Source organism: Podarcis melisellensis (genome assembly GCF_964234715.1).
Source record: "Podarcis melisellensis genome assembly, chromosome: 10".
Taxonomy (NCBI): domain Eukaryota; kingdom Metazoa; phylum Chordata; class Lepidosauria; order Squamata; family Lacertidae; genus Podarcis; species Podarcis melisellensis.
Window position 1 is genome coordinate 22,756,697 of NC_138542.1, and position 5,962 is coordinate 22,762,658.

At 42.2% G+C, this 5,962-nt stretch overlaps 1 long non-coding RNA gene across 1 annotated transcript; it reads right to left on the reverse strand.

Annotated features, from left to right (window-relative positions):
• Positions 1-302: 302 nt before the first annotated feature.
• LOC309379682 lies at positions 303-4,314 on the reverse strand. Its single transcript, XR_014172594.1, has 2 exons — positions 4,209-4,314; positions 303-663 (listed from the first exon to the last, which is right to left on the reverse strand). It is a non-coding gene; the product is annotated as an uncharacterized lncRNA (long non-coding RNA).
• Positions 4,315-5,962: the final 1,648 nt, after the last annotated feature.

Below are 5,962 nucleotides of genomic sequence, written 5' to 3' on the forward strand. Positions count from 1 at the left end.
GACAGAGTGAAGTAAACATACTTTGGTTTGTTGGTCATCAGGGCTTGTTGGTCAGATTTTATTCTGTTTTATTTTTGATCATGTACCTTGCAAGGGTTCGTTCATGATATAAGAAAGGGGATGGTTGATGCTATTTGTCTGCATTGATGACATTGCGATGTTCAGCTCCTCTTTCAAATTCTCAGCTCCTCCTGCAATTATGACATTGCAGTTTTCAGCTGCTCCTTGGAAATCCCACCTCAAGCTACATTCCAACAAATCCTGAAAGCCAGGCTAACAAACAAAACACAAACACTGCAAAATTGGCATATGAAATATTGTTTATCTGGACCACAGAATGAGGCAAGTGAAATTAAGCTAGAAAAAAATCAGAGATGGATTTGACTGTAAATTGGTTGATGTCCAAAACAAACAAACAAACAAACAAACAAACAAACAAAACACAAGCTTTTAAGGGTTGTGGTAGCTATAACATCTATTTTGAAAAAAACCCAAAACCAAAATACCACTCAGTGCTATAACAGCTTCACTCACTAGCTGACGTATGTCAAAAGGCACCTGACAGTCTCAAATGGGCTTCCAGTTCTTAGTCCATCTCTCTTAAATGCGCTTCTGTTCTGACCATCATTGCAAGATTGGGTTGACTATGTCTTCAGTGCAAGTCTGGGTGGGAAGGAAACAGATGGAGAAGATGCATCCTATTATGTTCCTTAATAATAATAAAAAGCTATTATTTGAGAAAAGAAAAATCCTCAGCAACAGTATGTGAGAGTGTTTGCTTCCCTTCCAAATATTTTTATTGAAAGTTTTCAACTATAGATACAATAAAAACCAATCTAATCTAAAAAAGAAAGAGAAAGAGGAGCGAAAATAAGAGAGAATAAAAAGCAAGAAATAAAAAGCTGAGTGAAAGAAAAAGAAATAGAAAAATAGATATAAAAACTCTCTATCAGAGTTGTATCATGTCCTTTATCCATATACATGAAAGTAGACCTTTCCAGCTCTCACCTGGGACCTTCTGTTTCTTCCCCCAGCCTCCCACAAGGAGAGATCCTTTCTACCCTGTCTCCACAAAGAGCCCTTCATCACCCTCCTGTCACCTTTCTGTGTATGTCCCCATCAATCCAGAGTGTTTGCTTAGGTTATTGCCATAATGGCACAAGTAAGAAAGTTTGGCCTTACACCCTTTATATAGCAGGAGGAGCATTCAGATATGTGACCCTCACCACCTGAAGTCTGAAATGGCGCAGACCAGCACCTGTTGCGTCATGAGTCACTGTGGTTCCTTTAAGAGACAATCCACTACACATTTGCTAGAAAGTCTCACTGAAGTCAACAGGACTTGCTTCTCAAAAAGGATTCGTAGGATTGCAGTGCACACAAGTAAGAGGATATCGTTGCACACCACCACAATCTCCAAAAATGGTGCAGGATTCTGGGGTTCAGCCACTTTGCCCAGGATTTGTGTTTCCTTTGGAATGAGGTGCAGCAGAGACTGTGGTGTCTCTATGATATATGGTTTATTTACACGTATACGCAACCTGAGCCTATAGTGGAGAGGTTCACAACATTAACACCCCCTTTGCTTCCCCCTTAGCTGCAGCCTTGGATTCACACAGAAATCTGTATCACTCTGTATCTCTCGGGCTTCCCTGTCTGCAGTTTTTAATCTAGCTTCTAGCTCACATCACTCAACTTTCAACCCTGTTCTTTTGCCTTTCTAACCACCAGCCAGTTGAAGGAAGGGGTTCTACCCATTTGCTGTCTCACATTGATCCACTTCCTTTGTTCCCATAGTGGTCCATTACCTAGGCTAGCACCTCACCAGGAAACTTGCCTGGCTTATATTGTAACATATGCTGGATCCAGGAGTTAGATGGGTTTCGGCAAACTGCCTACTGCCCGCCCCCCCCCCCCAGTTCATAACAATATATATCATTGCATGCATGGCAGGCTCTGAGTAGCAAGAGACTTCAGGAGTACCAGCACTTACTTAGGGTTCTGTTTCCTTAGAATGAAGGTCATTGGAGACTGTGGTGTTCTTAAGATATGTTTTTATTTACTCATGCATACAACCTGACTACAGTGGTACCTCTAGTTGCGGACTTAATCCATTTCAGGGTGCTGTTTGCACCCTGAAAAGTCTGTAACTAGAGTGCCTCTTCTGTGCATGTGCAGGGAGTGATTGCTTCTGCGCATGTGCAAAGTGTGCAGATGGCGAACCCAGAAGTAAACACTTCCGGGGTTTGGATTTGGATTTGATATCCCGCTTTATCACTACCTGAAGGAGTCTCAAAGCAGCTAACATTCTCCTTTCCCTTCCTCCCCCCACAACAAACACTCTGTGAGGTGAGTGGGGCTGAGAGACTTCAGAGAAGTGTGACTAGCCCAAGGTCACCCAGCAGCTGCATGTGGAGGAGCGGAGACGCGAACCCGGTTCACCAGATTACGAGTCTATCGCTCTTAACGCTGAAAGTCCGTAACAAGAGCAGAACGTAACACAATGTATGACTGTATAAGTTGTATAAGCATTAACACTTCAGCAGATGTTGCATCCTCATTAAGTCTCCAGGAAGGCTGCTCACGGCCATAGCTTTGGATTCAGCATGGAGCAAGACAAGCCTCCGTGACTCTTTTCCAGCTCCTAGCTTCAGCCCAGACTAAAATAAAAGCTAGCTCCCTGGCATATTGACCCCTAGGATGACATACCATCCAGCCAAGTGGCTTACCCCTTCCCATCAAGTGTCTCTGCTGACAACACACATGCTTTTACCAGCTCTTTAGACATATAAATAGGGTGCTTACAGGCCATTAACTTAACAAAGAAACTAGTCTCATCTCTTCAACAGTCTCTTTTACTACCAACTACAATCTTACAGATATAAAATAGCAGGTTTGGTTGGGACCCAGGATCCAACTCAACCACTAATCCTGTAACAGTATTATTGGAATGATTTGTGTTGGTAAAGGGGAAGTGAGGCTACAAGTTACCTCAGATTCTTCAAATTCCATATTGCTATGGAAAATGACATTTATTCTGATCTTGTTAGATTTTAACTAAAAACTTTACACATGCAGATATTTGAACTAGGAGGCTTTTAAAAAGGGAATATAAAGCAAAACCAACTCTGCTGGAGATCATTAGTGCTTTTGCAATATGTTTATCTTTTTGAGTTTCCTACCATCCCAGAGACATCTAACCTACTTGGAAGATAAGTAACTAATATGATCATATGAATCACTTAGGTCAGCATTTATATTCTGCATATTTGCTTAGTTTGGAATGTCTGTTAATAAATATTCACATTCTGTTAGTGCTTCCAAGAAGAAGCACTATTTAGGAGAGTTGTTTTTTTAAGGATAAATACAAATGAGACAGTGTTAAAGCAAATTGCAGTCTCTTTAACTGTACTTGTCCTGATATACTTGGATTTGCAATATTAAAAGTCTCTGTCCTCACCAGCTTGTAGTTAATTAATTATCTTTTAATTTGCTCTATTTTTAAAGCATAAATACTTTACCGTCATTTCTGAATGTACAGGACAGAAGTACATATATCAACCATTAACAATTGTGACCTGCATTTTTCATTTATACATTCAAGTAAATTTAGGCTGCTTTGCAAACATAGCCAATATTTCAAGGAAGTAGGAAAAAAAAACATTTAAAACCAATGGGTAAACAAAACCTGACAACAGTGAGATGCAGTTCTATCACCACAAAAATAGACATAAAATGCTGCTTCTATAGGGGCCTATGTATTTTAATTCATTTCTAAGTTTGTCTAATAATCTGCTCACCCTCTCCATTAAACTGAATGGGGAAGTGAAAACAGAGATGGAGAGGGGATTTTTTTTTGTACAGCACTGTGCTGCTATTATAAATATTTTAAAAGTCCATTATAAAATTCCATGTGCACACTGAAGCCCCAAGAAGGAATCTGTAGCTAAGGGCAACTAGCCGTAAGGAATGCCTATGGCCAGATGAATCTGACCACTTTCTGCCAGTGGTTACAAACACCCACATCCCAATCTAGTAACAGACTATCAGAAACTTCTCTGGGTGTATCCTTAGCTGGTGGAAACGGTACATTTTCCCTCTTGACTCAGTAGCTGAGGCTGGACATAAATTGCTCTTTTAAAACTCCCCACTTATCATCCGTTTGGGAGGAGACGGCAGCACCGGATTCCTTCCCTGCTCCTGCTTACCTTTTCTCTGCCAAACAGTCAATCAGCAGGATTTGGGCTTTTTAAAAGCCCTAGGAGGGAGCAGCCCCAGTTACTCTGTGCAGAGTGCTCTGGGCGGGAGCTACGGAGACCTGCAATGTTTTATAATTTAGAGGGGAGAAACATACATCACTTCCAAGTATTGTGTAGTAAACAAAATCTGCCCTTATTCCCTTATGGGGGGGGACAGAAGAGCCCTTATAGAGTCCTTTGTAGGTTATCCATCAGTAGAAGAAAATAACAGAGCTCAACCAGAGAATATTGAGAAGCAAAGCAGCTAGTAAGCCTGATCTTTATTGAACTGTTGCAACAGGGTACTCCCCTCACATGCAGGAGAAAGGAGGAGGACCCAGAACAAAGGTGTGCCGGCCCTTATATAGACATTTTTAATTGCTTTCCCTGGAGCTCAAGACCACCCCTCCATACATCATGCATACATCACAGAAAGGGTGTAACCCAAGACCTCCCCCCACAAACATCATACCTAAATCACAGAAAAGGCGGTCTACAACAGAGATTTGAATGTTGTTGTTTTTCCTGTCTGCCAGGTTATCTGATAATGCCTTATCAGATTGCCTTTCCTGGTAGTCTGGCCATTCTTTTGAGATGGTGATTACCCAATTCCTGAGACAATGGGAAGGTTCCCTCACCCCCTCCCTCCTTGCAGAGAGAACATTTGGTCAGTTTGGGAGTCAAAATGGTTTCAGGACGGTCTTCCTGTGCTGCTCCAGACATGTGGTCCGCATATCTATGTACGCGCTTGGTTGGTACATTTATGAACATAAGACCTTAATTTTTTTATTTCAATTGGAATGTGACATTAGTGGTTCAGAGGGGAGTAAGGATAGGCTGTGCAGCTTAACTCAGTCCATTTAAGTCTCACTGGTATAGAATCCAGGGCTGGCCCAACCTTGAGGCAAGGTCAGGTGACCTTCTCAGGCAGCAGGATTCATAGGGGCAGCAGGTCCAGCCTCCAAGGAATGCAACGCCAATTGTCACCACAAGCTCCTTAGAGGCTGGATCTGCCACCTCTTCAGCAGCCCCCCACAATGCCACCTCTGTAGCAGCCTCTCAGCGAATAGGTCTCCTCTCACCTCTAGGAAGGAAACAGTGGGGTCTGTCGTGTGGGGTCTGCTGGGCATGGTTCAGCATAGGCCCCTTTCCTCTGTGAAGCCTTTTATTCCCAATTCAGCCATTGGGTAAAGTTGATTTGATTCACTAACTTGTTCCTGATGTAGATATTCTCTCCCCTTTCTGACCTAGTCGTGGTGGGGACACCATTTTGTGGTTCGCCTCGGTTGCCAAAATGTCTTGACTGAAACATAGGCCTGAGTCACTCCATTTCGTGCAAAGTTCTTGAAAGCGTGCACAAATTTTGGCGCCACATTTTATGATGAAATATGCGCTTCTTAAATGTCACATGGCACCTTTCAGCCATGTTTAAAGTAAGCATTTTGTATATGTATTTATATGTAAAAAATACGTATTTCTGTGTATACTTCTTGCAAAATTTGGAGACCCGCGTAATCTGACCAGGAGTTGTGTTCCAGTCTTCAAGGAAGTTTGGCAGCATCCGATCAGATCAGTCCACTGTGAAATGCAGGCTGAATAAATTCACCTAGAAAGAGGCAATTATTTGCCTTGAAAGAGCACCTGTCTGCTCCCCAAACAAGCAGCAAGCCTTTGCAGTTCCCCAAGGCAGATTTTTTGCTTATCAGAAATGCACATTTATTTTT